Genomic DNA, 20,950 nt, shown 5'->3' with positions numbered 1-20,950 from the left:
GCTGGAAATGAGTAGACCCTAATCCCTGACGCCCTACGCATGCATTCCCGATGAGATCTTTCAACCTCAGCCTGCCTTCTGCCTGATGTACTTGGCTGTCTGCTGCCCATTTACGCCCCGATCTTGTAATCACGCCCGCGCCCCTAACCATCTCGTCGCTAGAATCTTTGAGCATCATGACCGCACTACACTTGGCCACCTTGAACTCTTCCACTACCGAAGACAGGGGAAACTGCAGCTGCCCCGACCTAATGTAAAGCCCTAAAAAAACATTGCCTTTTTATGCAACTAATTCATTGTTACTTAACATTTACCTGACTTTGTGGTCACAAACAAAACACGAACATTAAGTTTAAACGCGAGATAAGATGTAAAACGTAAAACTGTCCTGCCCAGGTATTGCGACACCTGAATTTCAGTTGTGGTCCATTTTCACTGCAAGAGAAATAATCCAAACCATAGAAGCTCGAAATCGAGATAAATACTTTAAAAAGGTTGGATGAAGACGTTGATATTTATATTATGAATAAAACATAATTTATTATCTACATACTAGTTGTTTGTAATTCTTGTGTGTACAAACCATTTTAATTTGAAGAGTCGTTAAATAAGTTGCGTCACAAAGCTAGCTGGTAGTTTGGGAGAATTTGTTGTTTAACCTAAATCTAAACGGCTGCTAATTTGACTTTTCGCACTAGTGGCAGTTCTTTATAGCTTGCCACTCCTTGCACAATTGCTCTCTGCACTATTGTACTTACAGCGTTATTGTTACAGTGTTAATGTTACTGTTTACCTGACTTGTTAACCTGACTGCCCATTTTGCACATCTGGTTAGCTACTCCTCTTGCACTATCGGCACTATGGTAAAATACTATACGTAGCCATAATACAATACAACTTTTACTTATATCTGTACATTCAAGGAAACTGGGCGGGTCAGATGTATCGACATTTCGTTCTGTATACACGTGTACTAGAATGACAATAAAGTAGATCTGAATCTGAATCTGAATCTGTAAAGGGGAAAAATATGTTGGCTCGGTGAAAATTCATTATAATGTATTGAACTACATGATATTTAGTTTATTAAGGTTGACATTTATATCATTTAGAGCAATCTATTTACATACCTTCCCCCCTTCTCCATGGCACAAAGTGGCTCAACACTGGTTTCTACTGACAAACAAATGTTATTACAGTTTAGTCTCTGGATATCATGCATACGTGTTTGTGTTACCCTGTATTATTTTGAATTGTTTAAAAACAAGAATTTAGAGTAACTGTAAAATCTAAGACACTTTGTCATTGGAAGTCGATAAATTAGTAATATTGGTGTCTATATGTTTGTGTTTTTTGTAACGCTGTCCCTTTAAGCACCTCAAGAAATGTATGGTGGGAGATTGAGTCCTAGAGAAGAAGGAGGAAAGGAAAACAACCGATCCGGTTATTCAAAAAAATATTCTTCCCAAAACAATGTTGAAAGTGATTCTTCTGAGTAATTTCAAAGCGGCAATATTGTCACTGTCAGTGGACCTGCGACTTAAGAGGTTGCTTGGGGCCCCGCAACCACTATGAGGCCTCCAAGAGCAGGTTAACTTTGTATCTACAACAAAATTTACTTCTACAGAAATACAACAAAAATTCTACAATACTAAATTTCAAATACAGTGCTTGAGGACCAGGCCCTCATAGATTGTTTTGCTTTCAAAAGCAAAAATGTACGATAGAAATACTACAGAAATACTACTACAGTAATGCTATCACACAAAATACCACTACTGAAATATTACCCAGAAATATTACAAAAATACAACTCAGTAACACGACAAAAATGTCACTATGGAAATACTAACACATCTGCTTTGGAAATACATAAAACATACTTCTTCAGAAATACTACAAAAGTACCACCACGTAATACACTACTAGACACATATTCAGGGTGGGTAGGGTTACTTTAACTGGATTACTTTCAATTACTTTTGGATTACTGCAATACCAAATATGCTGATAAAAGACAAAAGAAACTAAATATGAATAAAATGATGACTCACAACACGTGGTAAGCTTTCTCTCCTGGTTTTGATCTCCGGCAAAACTAACATAAAATGCGACAGAAACAAAATGAAAATAAATCCAAACATTTTGCCAACATCATTTTTGCCGTTCCATGTATTCCGTTACTCCCCAAGCCTGAACAAAATGTAGTAATTTTATTCATATTTAGTTTATTTTGTCTTTCATTAGCATATTTGGTATTGGAGTAATCCAAAAGTAATTGAAAGTAATCAAGTTAAAGTAACCCTACCCAACCCTGGGAATATTACTACAGAAATACTACTACAGAAGTATCACAACAGGAATACTGAAAACATACAACTACAGTGATACGACAAAAATTTTACCATGGAAATTCGACAAAATACTACAAAAATATGGCAGATATACAAAAAAAATCCACTTTGGAAATACAAAATAAATAGTTCAAAAAACTAAAATCAAATAATAGTAGAGTAGTACTACAAAAATACTAGAATTCTAAAACTATTTCAACAAAATTTACCATAGAAATACAACAAAAATAATACTAGATTAATACTACAAAAATACTACAGGTGTGAAACAAAAAGGATGCTGTCGAAATGCAACAAAAATGCTCCAGAAATACTTAAAAAATACCACTATGGAAATCACACTGCAGAAATACTACAAAAAAACTACAGAAATAACAGTTTTAGTACAAAAAAAGGGGAAAAAACCCGACTCCAGAAACACATTAAAAAATACAACTACACTAATACTTTAAAAGAAAATATCAAATGAAGTGCTTAAACCCAGGACCTAATAAATGATTTTGCTTTAATTGTGATCGTTTTAAAACCAATTCGATGAAACTAATCCATTCCAAAAGAAATATAACATGGTGTAGCGAGCAGAGACGGGAGTCGTAGGCAGAGTGTCAAACAAAGGTGCCAACGAAAATTGCTTTAATGACATTTCAACTTGCGATCACAAAACAAACACGAGAGTGGCTCGAGCCGGCCGAATTAAGAGTCCCCCTAGGAACTGGCTAACTAAACAATGGTTCCGTGGGTGAATTATGTAAAACCCACTACAATGGAAACATTTGCTTATATATTTATTCATAAATGAAAAAAATTGGATGGATCTCCAGGATGAGCCCGTTGGCCAAATTTTGGAACCCAGTGCGGCCCCAGACTCCAAAAAGTTGCCCACCCCCTGAGTAGAGCATAGAATAAGTTCTTGAAGGTATGCAAAAGATCAAATAATAGGGGGTCGCCAAATTTAATCTGCTTTTGGCCCCAGGTAATCTTGGTAATATTTGATTTTATGGAGTGGTTCACTTTAGATCATGGCTTAAAATGCTCGGACAAAAAATGTGCAGTGTTATCTGCAGGATATAAAGGGCAAAAATCAATAATATGCTATCCTCTACTGATATAAATATGTCATTACAGTTTATTTTGTGCATAGCATAGGTTTCAATTATTGGTAAATCGTCTGCATTTCTATAGGACTTTTCAAGTCACTGACGACCTCCCAAAGTTCTTTACAATTAGCTTCATTGCCCAGAAATACTACAAAAATACAACTCAGTAACGCGACAAAAATATTACTATGGAAATACTAAAACATCTGCTTCGGAAATACATAAAACATACTTCTTCAGAAATACTACAAAAATACCACCACATAATACAAACACTACTAGAGAAATATTACTACAGAAAAACTACTACAGAAGTATCACAACAGAAATACTGAAAACATACAACTACAGCAATACTACAAAATACTACAGAAATACGACAGACATACAAAAAAATTCAACTTTGGAAATACAAAAAAAGTAGTTCAAAATTACTAAAAAAATAATACTACAGTAGTACTACAAAAATACAAGAATCATGAAACAATTGCAAGACTACTGTAATACTACAAAACTACTACAGATATGTAACAGAGTTGAAATTTGATTGATTTTTTTTTTTTTTTATTATTGAAAAAAATACATCATAGACATTATAGAACCTTTTTCAGACGCCAGGGTAGCTGAAAGCCAGGACCTGAGATTTTCAAAAACAATTGTTAGCAAGACATCACTTTGAAGAACCAAATCTTCTCTTTTCTTCGTTTTGACTCCATCTGAGGGCGGTGTGATTCACAATGGACGGAAAACCTAAAATTAGACAAATTTTGGCCGGGTTTTTTTCCCTCCCAGGAAAATTCCTGGCTGTTTTAGACGATTGGAAATCTTGATGACTACCCAGAGCAAGAATGGGACAAATATTTATCATAAAGCTCCACATTAATATCACAGAATAAATCAAATCATTCCTCTGATCTTGACTGTGGACTGTTGAAGGTTGAGGAACAAGTTATACCCATAGATTTGGGATCCCACAAATTAAAGAACTTCAGAACAGTGTTTTCCTTGATTATTTGATGAACCTTTTAGTGATTTATTTGAATTACCACAAAAATGTCAAGTGTATTATTGTAAAGCTTGAAATTCTTACACGAAAACAGATTTAGATTAATTCCTAAAACCAGTTGGTGCGCATATAAATACATTTTGCGACTAATAATATGTTCATTGACCGAAATCAGTCAAGATGAACAATCACTACACTGATATAGAAATAAAACAGGGCTATTAAACAAAAACCAAACTGAGAATTTTGCATTTAACATCCTTAACCAAGTTCGAGTGTTCTTGTTTTTTAATTTATGTTAAATGTATTTTATTGTCTTGTCCGTTGTGCATTTATTTTGCTGACCTTTGTTCAAATTTATTTTGACTCTGGTGTTTGTAATTAATTAGTCTTTTGGTAATTTTTAGCACTCATCAAACCTGAAACTAGTTAAGTGGCTTTTCTTCCCTCGGGCTAAAAGCATTGGTTACATTTGCAAGAATACTGCTTTTTGGGACACCGCTTTTTAGGGGCTGACTATATGATGTGTTGTTATCACGGGATAGTGCTTCAAACGTTGTCAATAAAATGCCCTGATCACCGGAAAATCGCTGAGGTAGTGTCAGTGCTTGGTCTTGCTTTCTCACGCATTGTTAAAATCAAGCCCAAGAGTCTGTTGTCTTTGTCAGTTTGGAACGATCAAAACAGGCCTTTCTCTAACAAACCATAGAGTGTCGATTCAATGACAATAATACAAAGCAGGGAGAAGCCAGTCAACAGTGCTCGATGGACAACATATCTTAAAAGCTCGTTTTCCATTAGTCCACCGGGCAGATTATCATCAGGCTTTTGCAGATCTTACTGATGAGCTGATCATATAATTTAGGTGATGAATGAGACACACATTCAAAATTGTCAAATACGAGAAAAGAGGATCCAGTGAGATTAGAATTCATTTATTATTGTCACAGGCTGGGTAAAAGTCATTTGCCAGAGTTGTGCAAAAAATGTTGATAAAGAGTTCCTTGGAATGTTTTGTTATGATTGTCTAGTCAAAATGTTCTGTATGGAAAAAGAGAAGTTAATTTACATTTTGGGTGAAAAAGAGCTCGAGAATTTGACATAATGATCATTGCTTGACAAAAGGAAAGTGTGAATAAGAAAAACGATGTAAACATTTGTGGCGTGTGAAAAAAATCGAATCATTCACGCGTTTTTGTGCTTTTTCGTAATAAATACCTTGGCGTATGGACTGAAAGATGAATAAGATGACGAAAGCCAAGATCACATATACCACAACGATGATGATTATGTCGCTTCCTGTAACTGTTTGTCCTGCATGGATACAGAATTCAATCGTCTCATTAGACACTTCAAAGAAATAACAAAATTACATTTTGCAGTATTACCTTGGAAGCAATCGCTGGCACTAAAGGAGGCCGATTCATTTGTCAGAGGGTTGCTCACGACGCAACGGTAAATTTGAGAATCGTAGCGATCGATCAAGGTTATTGTTAGGTTCGGGCCTGGGTGTTCCTTTCCACCTGTGCTCCAAAAGAACTCCAACAAATGCTGATTTTTATAGTCTGTTGTGCACACAAGCGTCGCCTGGTTCGCACTAGTCATCACACAGGAAATGTTGGGTTTTGTTACTTTGTCTGCAAATAAACATACAATATTAATTGTTTCACAATATGTTTCTTCTCTATTGCTATGGATGGAATAAACAAGGGTAGCAGAGAAGTAAATAGACCTTAATAGTAACCAATGATCAGTGTTTGGACTACCGCATTACAAAGGATCGCGTTCCTTACATTTACTTTTATCGATAATCAATAATTTACGGCGCTATTAATACAATTTTGTAACACCTGTCGTTTCTACATAATGCATTACAGCGTTATATTCGCCACCTATTTTATGCAGATCATGAATTGCATTGTCCTGTGACCCCCTCATTATACCTGTATCACTAATGTTTTCACATACAACCATGCAAGCCATGCAAGCTGTGTGTTGGGCATGTTTATTTTTACCAACCTAGCACACAACTGAATAGTTATGGCAGCGCGGTCTTAAGTACGAATATGATGAAATTCTCCTCGAAGAGATATTTTGTCTTCCAGATATACTCATATCTAAGCCGAATGTAGAATTATAATAAAATGATGAAATTGCGGATAGGGTATGTCAGATAACATCACTGGAAATTGCACCATAAGGCCAAACATGCATATAGAGCACATAAACAGTACCCGGAAATGGAAAGTCAGATCTTAGAGTTTGGAGCTCCGATACGAACTATATATGGACTGTCAAGAAGTGTTCAGTTGTAAGCTCTAAAAATTGCACAAGCCAAGAAAAATAAATAGTTTACTGTTTCCACAAGTTAGTGCACAAATTGTCTTCTATCTTCTATTTCCTTTATCATGTGTCTATTTCAAAGAAGTTTTAGGGGGTCAGCTTATATGCAAGTCTATCCATCTATCCATCTATCCATCTATCTATCTATCTATCTATCTATCTATCTATCTATCTATCTATCTATCTATCTATCTATCTATCTATCTATCTATCTATCTATCTATCTATCTATCTATCTATCTATCTATCTATCTATCTATCTATCTATCTATCTATCTATCTATCTATCTATCTATCTATCTATCTATCTATCTATCTATCTATCTATCTATCTATCTATCTATCTATCTATCTATCTATCTATCTATCTATCTATCTATCTATCTATCTATCTATCTATCTATCTATCTATCTATCTATCTATCTATCTATCTATCTATCTATCTATCTATCTATCTATCTATCTACCCTGGTCATATCCCTCGAGACAGCAAGAAAAACATACAAAAACAAAAAAAATAAAAAAGGGAAAAAGTAGAAAAAAAATACACATAAAATTTTTTGGGACCATGCCCAACCCAAATGCCCAAACACCCAAACAAGTTAGGCACCTCGGCACCCAAGTCGGTCATGCTTTCGTCCCTCCAGATGAAACGGTACACACGAAAATGACCATTTCATTCGGGTCTGGGTGACACAACACACTCTTCTGTTCAACAGCGGGGCCCGACAGCTTTCACTGGTTTACCCCTGCCGCATCATACAGGTGCCCTGCCCATCCCTTGGAACACGTCTAAACATCCCACTATCCTTTTAAAACACCTCTCCACTCATTCCTATCACCAACAATATTTAGACCCATTTCCTGCAGTACACTTATAACACCATCCATCCACGTCAATCGCGGCCTTCCTCTTGGTCTCCTTCCATTTACTTCTGCTCTGTAGATCCTCTTCAACATTTGCTCCTCATCCATTCTCTCCATGTGTCCAAACCAGGGGTCAGCAACCTTTTCGGTGCGGAGTGCCACTTTCAAATGTCCTTGTAAATCTCGCAAAACATTTATTTAATATCCAACTGAGCTGTCATTTTACACCAGTCCAAATATACAACATGGATAGACATTTTAATCATATAACTCAGTGTTTTTCAACCCTTTTTGAACCAAGGTACACTTTTATTTACAAAAAAGTTCTGTGGCACACCGTCTGTCGAAAATGTTTGAAAATGAAGTTGTGTCAAATATTTCACTGTACTACCTCATAAGCAGATAATTAGTATATAAAAGGAAGAAAATAATATTTAATATAAAAAAGAATGATGTGCTTTATTTTTTCATTTTTACAGTACAATCTTAAACAATTTAAGTTATTAAATGTAATGTGATACCTCAAGAGCAGATAATTAGTACATAAAAAGTATATAAAAAGTGCAAAAATACTGAATACATTTTTGGAAAGATACAATTCCAGCGGCACACTGGTATAAATGACCTGTTTATCTTCCACTATTCTTGTAACAATTACAGTATTTTCCGCACTATAAGGCGCACCTAAAAGCCTTAAATTTTTTCAAAAACTGACCATCCGCCTTATAATACAGTGCGCCTTATATATGGATCTATATTAGGTCGCAAAGTCTTGCAACTGAGGCAAGCAGCCACCGACTAGATTTTCCCCCGAAGGCGAAGTCGTCCGCGCTGTATGATGGGATACATATGCCGGCGTTTCATTTCCAAGCCAATGTGTCAATCATCATTAGAATCGATCACTATTCGCTAAAGTTATTCGGAGGTAAAGGAGGCGGATCCTTTTTATCATTTACAGGCTCGCATAGGCTAAAGGGGAAAAACAGAGCCTGCAATTGGCCGAAAAAGATGAATGTGAATAGCATGTTTGGTTGTCTACGGCATAGATAAAACACGTTTTACTATTCTGTATTTGTAAATATTTTACTCTCCTGGATTTACTACACTCACGGATATAAAAGGACCATTGTTGCACATTATTATTGAACTCAACAACTTCGGTGTGCTACTCCGGCTATATATTTTCCCAGTATCTTGTTTTAGAGTGATATCGATGTTTCTGTGATGGGTCTTTTTTAAATCAAACTCAATTCCAAGTGTTCATTGTCATATGCACAGTAAAGTTGCGAGCGAAAAAGAAAATAGAAACTAAGGAATGGTTGGCATTTCTTGAATCCCAAGACTTTAACCTTCCGAATGATATTTGGAACGATGCATTTGATTGACATCGTAGGGACACCGCATCCGCACGTGTCTACGACACGTATTTGCTTCTTTGCAAGCTTTCGGGATGTTAAGGGGGTAATAAATTGGACTGAACTATCTGACTGTTTTGTCGACGTTCCCATTGTAGCGCCTTATAAGCCGGTGCGCCTTATGTATGGAAGATATAGGACCAAAAATTTTTTGGGGGGGGGTGCACCCTATAACCCGGTGCGCCCTATAGTGCGGAAAATGCGGTAACTAAAATATGAATGTGAACAACATGCGGAAAGGCCTGTAACCATTCTGACTTCAACTTTTTAACACAACAATTAACCAGAATCAACCCTTCTTCATCAAATATAAACTACAACCAAAAAAAACAAGTAATATGGTCAGCTACTATACAATTCATTAATGATATCTTGTTGCAGAAAATATCAAAACTTGAAATAACAGCAGCAATGCAGATGGCGCGCGCACACACACACGCACACACACGCTGGAGAGAGCGCGATCTTTTTGCTCCAGCAGGCGTGTTATGGCGAGAATGCACCCTTGCCGAAATTTGCATCCCGTAGCGGGAGCGCGCACACGTCACTCCCGCTACTATAACCACTTTTACCTCGTTTTATCTCACTTTTATATCACTTTCGGGAATGTAATGGCGAACATTTAACAAAAACCACTTTGTCTGCATTTGTTGGGAATGTAATACAACTTAAACCATGAATGCAATCGAACGGTAATGCACACCGTATATAGATCACTTTTGAGCATGTAACGTGTTTATTTAGCCTTTTTCTACTCAAATCGCTCTTATTGAAACTGTTATGCACTCTACCATAAAGCTTATTATGCTGAAATGAACTGTTAAAGCATAAACAGATAAACGGGAGACGAACGTGTTTGATTTCTTCTCATCGACAAACGAGAGGTAAGACGTCAATAATTGTATTTTGTATTTTACTTGTGCAAACAGATCTTCCTCTGCCTAACATTGGCACAGCAACGGTGTCATTTATTTCTAATAGAAATGATCCAATGTCACGGGATGCAAATTTCGGCAGGGGTGCATTTCTCGGCATAACACCGGGCAAACTCACACAGAAATACCTACGTAAAGCCTAACGTAATTCCTTTACATGACATGGCGCGCAACTGAAGATGTCTAAATTTCAGGTAAATGCGCTTTTAAAAAAATGAAAAACAATCGTTATTTGGCCTTGCGCTTGCGTGCCACTGGTTAACCCACTGGTTAACCAGTGGCACGCATGCCAGCAGTTGCCGACCCCTGGTCCAAACCAACTGAGTACTCTCATATCCACATGCTTGCTCAGTTCCACTACAACTCCAGTTCTGTCTCATTTCTCAATCTATCCAATCTTGTCACTCCTAACATAGTCCTCAATCACTTCATCCTAAAAAAATTGTATTTCTTTCTCAAATCTGCATTCAGGCTCCAAGTCTCTGCACCTTACAACACAGTCAGCACAATCACACTCTCATACAGTCCCCTCTTAACATCCATACTCATACTCTTGTTGCTCATCACTCTCCTCAGGGCTCCCAAAACCTTGCTTCCTGATTCACTCTCTGCAATACCTCGCACTTCATTCCACCAACTGCAGCCGCATCGCAACCCAAGTACCTAAAGCTTTCAACCTTTTCCAGCACCTGTTCATGCAACCTTATTTCCAACATCATGCCCACTCCATCACGTGAACACTTCATCACCTTATTCTTCCCAACATTCACACATAACTTACGCCTATCACACTTTCTTCCAAACTCCATTACCAACCTTCTCAATGTTTCCTCAGAATCAGCCACCAGCGCTGTGTCATCTGCAAACAACAACTGACTTACCTGCCACACTGTTCCACTGTTATTCATCATCTCTACACCTCTGCCAAATACTCTTGCATTCACCTCTCTCACCACACCATCCATGTACACATTAAACAGCGATGGTGATATCACACAGCCGTCTCACACCAGTCAACACAGGGAGCCACTTACTTGTCTCACTCCCTACTTTTACACATGCTCTGCTGTTCACGAAAAAAAACACGCTTCAATGCTTCCAACAACTTTCAACCCACTCCATAGATTACCATCACCTGCCACAACCCCTCTCTATCGGCCCTGTCATACGCCTTTTCCAAATCCATGAAAGCCAAACAAACATCCTTGCCTTTTGCAAAATATTTTTCACACACCTGTCGTACTGCAAACACCTGATCCACACATCCTCTTCCTTTCCTGAAACCACTCTGCTCCTCCATCACTACCTCATCCGTTCTTCCTCTCACTTTCTTAACTCTCTTAACCAAAAATCATTGAGGCTATTGTAAGCACAGAATTGACGATAAACGTGTGCTGAATTTAGGCCTTTTTTGTACGTTGTTTTTACAATACACCATACCAGCAGGGAAAAAAACCCGTCTTGGACTGTAACCAGAAATGCAGAAGGACATCTTTAAGTGGTGTGAGGCCCAGAGACAATTGGATGTGCAGTGACTCGGCTAAAAAATTGTTTGCAGCCACCCAAGATTGATAAGCGAATTAAAGTGAATGGTTCACCACTTCCAGTTGTCTTTGTACATGTTCTTTATTATTTATTTAATTATGTGGCTATTTTTGACCTGTTTTAGGGGTTGGCTTCAATGTGAGTATATACAGTAATTGGTAACTAGATAGCTACTTTCAGAATAACGCGTTACTTTTTGGTGTCAGTAATCTGGGGGGTAACTCAATTACTTTTTAAATGAAGTAACCACTAACTGTAACTAATAACAGTTCTTTGGTAACACGTCCATAATACTATTACCCCAATGCTGTAAAACAAATACCTGTAAAATAGTCTGGACTGAATATGGAAACTTTAAGATCAATAATGTGAGGTCCTTTCTCAGGGTTTCTCTTTTTCCTCGTGATGGGGTTTTGAGTTGTTCCTTGACCGCATGTTGGTTTAAGATCAGGTAATTGTGTCATTGTAATCCTGTGCAGTCCTTTGAGACATTTTTGTGATTAAGGGCTATATGAATAAATGTGACATGACTTGACTTGAATCACATTTAACAGGTTAATAAAATAATTTTCACTAAACCAAATTGATGACAAACTTTTTTGGCTTGATCCCAGCTCAGTTGGAAAATGTAACTTACCTATAACCACAATGCTGTACTTTAAGTGATGATGGGGTTTATTGTTGATGGTCGACCGTAAATCATAATCTCCACTGTCTCCATATGTGGCATTTTTGATGGTGAGTTCTGCTGAGTTGGGGTCCAGAGTGACCCGGTTTTTGTATTCAGGGAATATATACACCCCCATATAATCAAACAAGACCACGGCTTTGCCATCATGTAACCACACAATGTAATCAGGTTGTTCCCAAAAAGGTGGCGCCAAGTGTATCTCATGACCTCTGAGTACAAATTCCGGAACCCGTTCGGAATCTGTAAAGAAAGAGCCTGGGTAGACAAGCATAGACAAAGATTTTAAAGAAGATTTTTTTATATTATCTGCTTAACATTCCAACGGGCTGTCAGACTGTTGATGAAAAATGTCCTGTCTTCATAATGTCACATCACAATCAGTCTGAAACTATAAAGCAGGTCAAACTCACCCAAAACTCTTACAATATTCCTCACCAACATAGTATTTTTATTTCAGGGAATCCAATCATGTAAAATATTTACTCCAAAACACACAAAAATGCTGACCGATGAAAAAAAAATCCGTCTAAAAGCATTCTTGCATCCTTTGACGATCTTTGTTGTAATCCATTCAAATCTCCTCCAAGTTGTTTTACGTCTAGATATCGGATCATGTCACCATTCATATTAGCGACTATCATTTAGGTAGATAGCAAATTAGCAATTATGAATATAGTATTTAATAGTTGCCGAAAGAAAAGGGGAATTCTACTTCACCCATGCACTTCGCAAACGCATCTCTATGAGGCGGCTCCCCACCAACGAACAGCTGGTTCCCTTCAAGACACCTTTTTTCTCTTACGACTGGCCAATATGCAGTTGTTGATTTTAATTTGTTGAGCATTTAAAAAGGTTAAAATTATTTGGTATGTTCTTTTTTTGTTGCAAATTTATGAATATTTGAATTGTATTTTCGGTGTTTTACAGTGTTAATGTGAGGGTATGCTTCTTTCTTCCTGTAGCTCTCTTTTTTCCTTTTGTCATTGTATTTTTCCTTTTGTTTCTTTTTTCCCATTGTTTTTCTTTATTCAATTTGTTAAACTCACTTTATATTGTTCACTGCTGACCGTTGTTTTATAATATTGCTTACTGTTTATTTTTGTTGCACTTCAAGTGCAGGAAAAACCTGTTGCAATAAATATTACAAGATTTGTAACACAACTACAGTATGTTTCTGTTCTTTTCTATTCAACTGACTCAAAAACTGCTCATAAAATATTAAATCATTTGACATACATACACTGGTATCGGAAGAAATAGTTACTTTCCCTGATAACTGGTTACTTTTGCGATGGAGTAATTATTTTACTGATTCAGTTACTTTTTGGAGGAAGTTGTGAGTTACTATAGCTAATTACTTTTTTAAAAGTAACGTGCCCAACACTGCCCGCCAGTAATGTTGATTCCGGTACAAAATAAATTTGGCATAAGTCATCATTGCAGCCTCTGTCAAGCTCCCTTAGTGGCCGTGCATGTACGTGCAATTCTTAGAAGCGCTCGAATAAACTTTTTGGGGGTTTGGGTTAGTGTTTGGACTGTAGTTGAGACAGGCATTTTCTTACCTTTGTCATTTTCACGCTACACTAACAAAAAACTGTGACGACGAGTTTAAAATGAACGCCCCGTCCTCCCCTTTTTTTAATGTGTTTTGCAGCTGGAACTCCTTAGCTAAAATAAGGTAAAAGCAGATAGGGGCGGTGAAAAAGACAAATTGTCGATGCTCTTCAAACTCAGTTGGGCATTGTTAAAACATACTTAATAGTGAAAAGGTTTCACTTTTTAAAAGCTTCTCAACAACTAAACTAGTATTTAACATTTTTTTAAGAACAGATACTTACTATGACACCCAAAGAGGCTATATAATATACATTAATTATGTGTCTCCCAAAAATGTTTTTTTCTATCTGTTCACCTTTCGTTTCACGTATTACATTTCTAAAAAAGGTAAAAAGGAGTCTGCTAAAGCAAAAAAATAGTAATAATAATAAAAATCCCAACAAATGGCAAACACTAACTTTCAACTAACTGACTTTATAAAATGAGAATAAAATCAGCAGTAGGATTATTATCATTGTTACTTTAAATCATTTTTAATAGTAAATTTAGAAAAAAAAATATTTCACTTAATTATTACTTAGTTTTTCCAATGGACTTTTTTTTCATAACATAAAACATCCACCCATTGATTATCTGCACCCTTTATCCTCAGTAGAGTCATTGGGGGTGCTTGAGCCCATCCCAGCTATCTTCGGGCAGTGGGCAGGGGACACTCTGAATTGGTGGTCAGCCGGTTGCAGGGCACACAGAGACAGACAACTCCCTCACTCAGTCACACCTAGGGACAATTTTGACCATCCAATTAACCTCACAAGCATGTTTTTAGAATGCGGGAGGAAGCCAGAGTGCCCGGAGTAAAACCACGCAAGCATGGGGAGAACATGCAAACTCCACACAGGAAGGTTCAAACTCAGGACCTGAGATCTGTGCCACAGCCACTCAGCCGCTGTCCTGCCTAACATAGAACATTAAATTCAAATTAGTAATACGTCATATGTTTAAAATCCTACTTTTTAATGTAATTAATGTATTTTATTTATAAATTTTCACAATTAGATTCCAGTTAAGGGGTACTCGCCTGATAAAAATAAACAAATACGTCGCAAAGGGTTCATTACCTAAAAAAAGGGTATGACTGCATTCCTACAACATCTAATGTACCTTCCCTAAAGATCTAGGTATGTTGGAGCTAGACCAAACCCACAAGATTGTCATCTGTGAAAGGTTTGTAACAACACACCTTCTTTCATTTACGAAGTAAAAATAAATCATATCTTAATCCTTTTACAACTTTTGGGGATTTAACATTTATTTGTTGAAGCACTATGCTAATAAGTTGGCATTTATTTAATTTGCTTCCTTTGTTTCATCGCAAAATATCCGGCTTAAATATCCCAGTTTTAAGAAGTTAAATAACTTAACGTAAAAAACTGATGAGTAGGCATATTAAAATTAACCTAATATCTTGATTCAAATAAATCAGAACAACAAAGATGTTTATGTTTATGAGGTTAAAAGCTTCGACAGAAAGTAAATGTAATAAATGAACGATTTTTGACATTGCAAGAGCATTGCAAGGTACCTCAAAGAAACAGGACAATAATGAAAGGCTTTTCACACTTACAAATAAATATATAACTGTCCATTCTCCAACTCTACGAGTCGACAGGTATAATGAATTTTGCAAAGGCTGGAATATCACTTGAAATAAAGAAATCAAGACATTACCTACAAAAAAATGTAGATTTCCAAGAAAAAACAGCAGAAGCCATAAAGCCATTATAAAGGACTATCTTGCAACGTGTATATCTAAAGATGAACAGTTTTCTTACTTGTAAGCAATGTTTAAAGTGATTCCTGACGTCTCTTTTGAAGAGGTGGCGCAGGTAAAAGCTCGCGTCGAAACAATTCTTCGGCCGGTTGGGCTTGTTTTGCTGAAATTGAGCGTGACGAGTACGCTGCAACCAGATGACCTGTCATTGAGATACAGTATATATTTATAAAGCTGATTTATGTCCTCATAGGAAAAGTTTCATCTCATTTAATACATTACGATGCATTGCACACGCCCTTGCAGAACAACTTCAGAGAAAACAATCAGGAATGTTATGTTTTGTGTTTTCCTTCGTTTGATTGTCATACTTGTGTCAGTCTTACCGTGGCTCTCATATCCTGTTAACCTGGTATCAAGAGATCGTCTTGTGATTTTTAAATATTGACATTTTTCTCAGAAATAGGGGGTCTGGGGGGGTGGGGTGGTCATCCCAGCTATCATCGGATAGTGGGCCGGGGACTCCCTGACCTGGTTGCCAGCCAGTACAAGGGCGGAGCTAAATATGACAGAGGTATGGACTTTTTTTTTCAACCAAAGAAAGGGACAATGCCAGGTGTCATTTGTTTTTACAATTCTTTCACAAGATTTCCATTTCTTTTTTTTCCTGGTACCTTTTGTCGCATAATCCTCACATTTTGGGGGGCTTATTTAGTCGATTGCACGATACAGAACTGTATTTAATCGCATTTTTTAGTGGAAATACAATGTTTGCAACAAGATTGACCTGATATAATTGGAAATTATTTGAATGCAACACAAACTTTTTCTTCTTTTTCCTTGTTTTTTATACTTTTTTTTTAATTCCTTTAAAAAAATCTCATTCTGTTAATTTTTTTCTAGCTGCTACTTTTTTCTTGCTTTTTTGTTCTCTATTACATTTTTCCTTTATTTGTTTTCTTTTCTTTTATTTTCTGGCTTTTTTCCTGAAATTTTCCTGCCTTTTTTTCTCTTTTTCTCTCATTTTGTTTCTTTTTTTCTCAGCTTTTCACTACTTTTTCATTTTGGTATTTTTTTTATTTTTTTCTACGCCCCGCCCCCCCTTCCTTTAAGTCATTTTGTGCATAATTTTACATAACATTTGGTCACACCGGGATTAAAGAAGCAAAAACAACCCGAAGAGCCGTTTGGGACCCGAAAGAGCCGGTTCTTTTTAGTGAGCCAAGCCGAAGAAGCCGGTTCTCGAAAAACTCTACTGACTTTACCCAACTTTGTTCTACTTCGACCTTGACTTCAAAATACCGCATTTAGAACACAGCGTCAGGGGAACCCTTGTATTTTTACCTTCATGCACTAACTTTGACTTAATTCGCTTCTTAATTAGCAATTTTGAGCCCTCATTTTTGTGAGCTGGCTAGATTTTCTTGTGCGCGGAAAAGCTCTGTGCTGCGCGCAATTGCGCATACACGCAGCTTAGAGGGAACATTGATCTTGACTATGTATCTAGATTGTATTATTTTTAATATTTGAGCTTTCTGACTTTATTTTCAAAATATTGTACAATGGAAGGTCTAGTTGACGAGTTGACATTGTTACATTTGTGTTTTTGTTACATTGCTGCTTTTTTATTTGACTATTGTTCTAAAACAGTTGGAATAGAAATATTTCTATTTTTTGTACCATTGGATTTTAGTTATTTAATAAAAAAAATGTCTAAATTATTTGTTCTGAGTTTATTGTAAATACAAACTAACTCAAAGGGCAGGGTTCAATTATTCAATGATCATTGTATTTCAAAGCAATAAGAATCGGTATCTGATGGATATCGATTTATACTACTAAATTATTTACCTGGATCGTCTCATCTCATCTGCACCGCTTATCCTCAGTGGGGTCGCGGGAGTGCTGGAGCCCATCCCAGCAATCATCGGGCAGTGAACTCGTTGCCAGCCAGTCGCAGGGTACACAGGGACAGACAACTCGCTCGCCCATTCACACCTAAGGACAATTTGGACCGGCCAATCCACCTAAAATGCATCTCTTTGGAATGTGGGAGGAAACCGGAGCGCCCGGAGGAATTCCATGCAAGCACGGGGAGAACATACAAACTCCGCACAGGAAGCTCGGTATCTAGATTTGAACCCACCCAGGAGGTTCTCAAGACCTTAGAACTGTGCCTGCACACGCGGTAACCACTGCGCCGCCATGCTGCCTACCTGGATCGTAACGATGCTAAAATTCCCAGGATTGCCCACCCCTACTAAAAATAGGTGAGACTTGGGTTTATTTAGGAAGATTAGTTTAGCCTTTTTTCAATAAAACGTGTGATGACAAGAGGTAATACAGTATATCAGTCTCCACTTGAATGTGGTTCCCTAAAAAACGTAACTACACTTTTTACGTCATCTGTTAATCCCACACATCCCTACCCGAACTTTTTAAAATCTCAATAGTGTCAGTGATCTTGGTTCTCAGGCATTTTTAGAGTTAGCAGAGCGGCCGCTGGTTACTCTGCTCTCACATCATTAGAGAGTGGGAAGGTGAGGCTCGGCTGCATCTGAGCCTTAATAACCCAGTTTAAAATATATGTAATTATCCAGTCGAATGGATTGGTCGACCTCTGAGTCAAACCAGTAAACTTATAGGTTTTACCTGTATTTCATAGTTTTTTTTTAATCATAGTACTAATAATGAATTGATTAACCTAAAAACATGAATGGTCATAAAAAAATATTGTTAAATTGAAATAAAACTAATGTAATATAGCATGGTGGTGAAAATAGATGGTGTTGCCATAGACACTGTAACAGAAATGACATTTTTAGGAGTTACAATACAAAGTAAATTAAACTTGAAAAGACATCAGACACATACAAACTAAGGTATATAAAACATTTCAATTAATAATGATGTCATGGTTGCACATTCCCCCAATTGGCCCCACCCATTTTGCGCCAGCTGCGGCTCGTTGACTGATTGGCTTCCCCCCTATTTAAGCTCAGTGCTCTCACTCACCCTTAGTCAGTCCGTCAACAAACCTTTGCACCCGCAAAACGTGTGTTTTGACTCTGTCCTTGGTATCGATCCCGTCTGTCTTGTACTGTCTGATACCTTGCTACAATCTCCAGTATCGGGTATCGTTCCCGTCTATCTCGTCCTATTTATTGGTCTCCAGTCTCCAGTGTCTGGTATCGTTCCCGTCTATCTCGTCCTGTTTGATATTGGACTACAGTCTCCAGTGTCTGATAACGATCCCGTCTGTTTTGCCTTCTCTGAAACCTTGCGACAATATCCAGTATCGGGTATTGTCCCCGTCTATCTCGTCCTGTTTGATATCGAACTCCAGTCTCCAGTGTCAGGTATCGATTCCGTCCGTCTCGTCCTGTCTGATAGCTGTCTCCAGTCTCCTGTATCTGATATCAATCCTGTCTATCCCGTCCTGCCTGGTATCGACCCCATCCGGTATCTGCGCATATGACTCTTATCGGTCTCGTCGGCCTCTGGCTTCCTGTTGTTCCACGCCAGACTTCTGCCTTACTTCTTCCGCCCACCGACCGCCGAATCACTGGCGTTTGCGTTAACGTGCATGACTGCCCCATTCCGTAAAATAAAGCTTGTGTGAGGAACGTTACGCATCTCGGTTCCTTATCCTTTTCTGGTTCAGACAAATAAAGCCAAATTCTCTTTAAACTATAATGAACATACAGAAAGATTTCACACGTAAAAAAGGAAGCTATAACTTGACAGGTGTAGTAACTTCTTGATCCAACCGGTGAGAACCACAGGGAAAGTATGTGTGTGTCTGTATGTGAAGACAAACTTTGAAACAAACTACAGGATGAGCTCAAACAATGCCCAAACATTCACCTGATCAAATCCACATACAAAAACACAATATTGTCAATGTACAGAGAGGAAGAAAATGGAGTCTAAATTATATAGCAAAATGGATGGTTTAAGCAAATAGGTAACATAGTTATTATTATGAACAATATCATAATTATTATAACTCTTATTATTACTATTACTAATATCAACATTATTGGTGTCTGAATAATATTTTTTGATTAGTAGTATAAAGTTATTAAATGGGTAAAACTAAATCAATCTGGTATCATTATAACTATTATCGTTGTGATCATTGTTATAACTCTTATGTCACTATTGTTATTATTATTAGTAGTAGTAGTATTGGTATCCAATCATGTAAGTGTCAATAGATGGGTAAAACTAATAGTTAGGCTTGTTATTGTTGTCGAAATGTTGGAGAAATTGGAGGTTCGATAATCGAGAGAAAAGTCTTCTCATATGTGGATAAGGATGGGCAGGAGCCAGCCGCGTGGAGGGAGATACAACTTTATTGATTCGTCAATGAAGATCTCACAGAGCTAGGAACATGACAATGTATTTAAAGCTGGTAGTGACGATTAGGCTTCGATTGAGTACACCCCAAAAGGCGGTCCTGTATCACGTATCAAGTACAGAGCGTTCCGTCCCTTGCACACTATCTTCAAGGAAACTTAATGTCTGCCAAGAGTATCTTCAAGGATGTCTACCCGACCTTTTCCCACAACTGTAAGCAAGTCTTTCTAAATTTCTACATGTATGCAAATCTATTCTACAAATGCAAGTGTATTTACCACAACATTATTATTAATATAACAATTATCAATCCCATCATTTTTATTTTGTTATTATTAGCATCATTATCCACTATATGTATATTATTGTTTTTGTTTAACATTGTTATTATATTCCTTTCACCATCATAAAATGCAAATTTATCACAATATGGATCTATATTTATAAACAAACAATGAAGTGAATAATTATGTACGTGATGGGTGAAAAACAAACAAAAACTAAATAACTGGGGATACAATCACATAGATACATCACACTTCACACCATGCTGAAACACCTGGACTTCAGCTCAGCCTTCAACACCATTATCCCGGAGATCCCGGTGGAGAAACTCTCTCACCAAGGACTCTCTTCCTCCATCTGCCACTGGATAATGGACTTCTTTTCAAACCGCCCACAGTCAGTGAAACTCTGCAACCACGTCTCTCCCACCCTAACACTGAGCGCTAACTCCCCCCTAGGTTGTGTACTGAGCTCCCTGCTTTTCACCCTCTACACCTCCGACTGCTCACCGACCCACCGCACGAACAAAACTGTTGAGTACGCCGGCGATACCACCTTGGTCGGCCTCATCTCTGAAGGGGACGAGGCGGCGTACAGGGATGAGGTAGAGTCACTGATTACGTGGTGTTCGAAAAACCACCTCCTACTGAACACCACAAAAACAAAAGAACTCATACTGGACTTCAGCAGGAAAGGCAGGAACCCAGCACCACTCATTATA

The 20,950-nt window shown here is 37.5% G+C and overlaps 1 pseudogene across 1 annotated transcript in view; it reads right to left on the bottom strand.

The window, feature by feature from the left end:
• The window catches only part of LOC148353151 (uncharacterized), a 57,785-nt pseudogene that overhangs the window by 15,057 nt on the left and 21,778 nt on the right, over window positions 1-20,950 (bottom strand). Inside the window, exons 9-11 of the transcript XR_015852774.1 lie at window positions 12,201-12,509; window positions 5,846-6,094; window positions 5,676-5,771 (exon numbers count right to left, since the gene is read on the bottom strand). The product of XR_015852774.1 is annotated as an uncharacterized LOC148353151 (transcript). The remainder of the gene's footprint in view (window positions 1-5,675; window positions 5,772-5,845; window positions 6,095-12,200; window positions 12,510-20,950) is intronic.

Source organism: Urocampus carinirostris, chromosome 14 (genome assembly GCF_059441175.1).
Source record: "Urocampus carinirostris isolate Australia breed hairy pipefish chromosome 14, RoL_Ucar_1.0, whole genome shotgun sequence".
NCBI lineage: Eukaryota > Metazoa > Chordata > Actinopteri > Syngnathiformes > Syngnathidae > Urocampus > Urocampus carinirostris.
The sequence above is the reverse complement of the archived record's forward strand: the minus strand, read 5'-3'. Positions and strand labels throughout refer to the sequence as shown.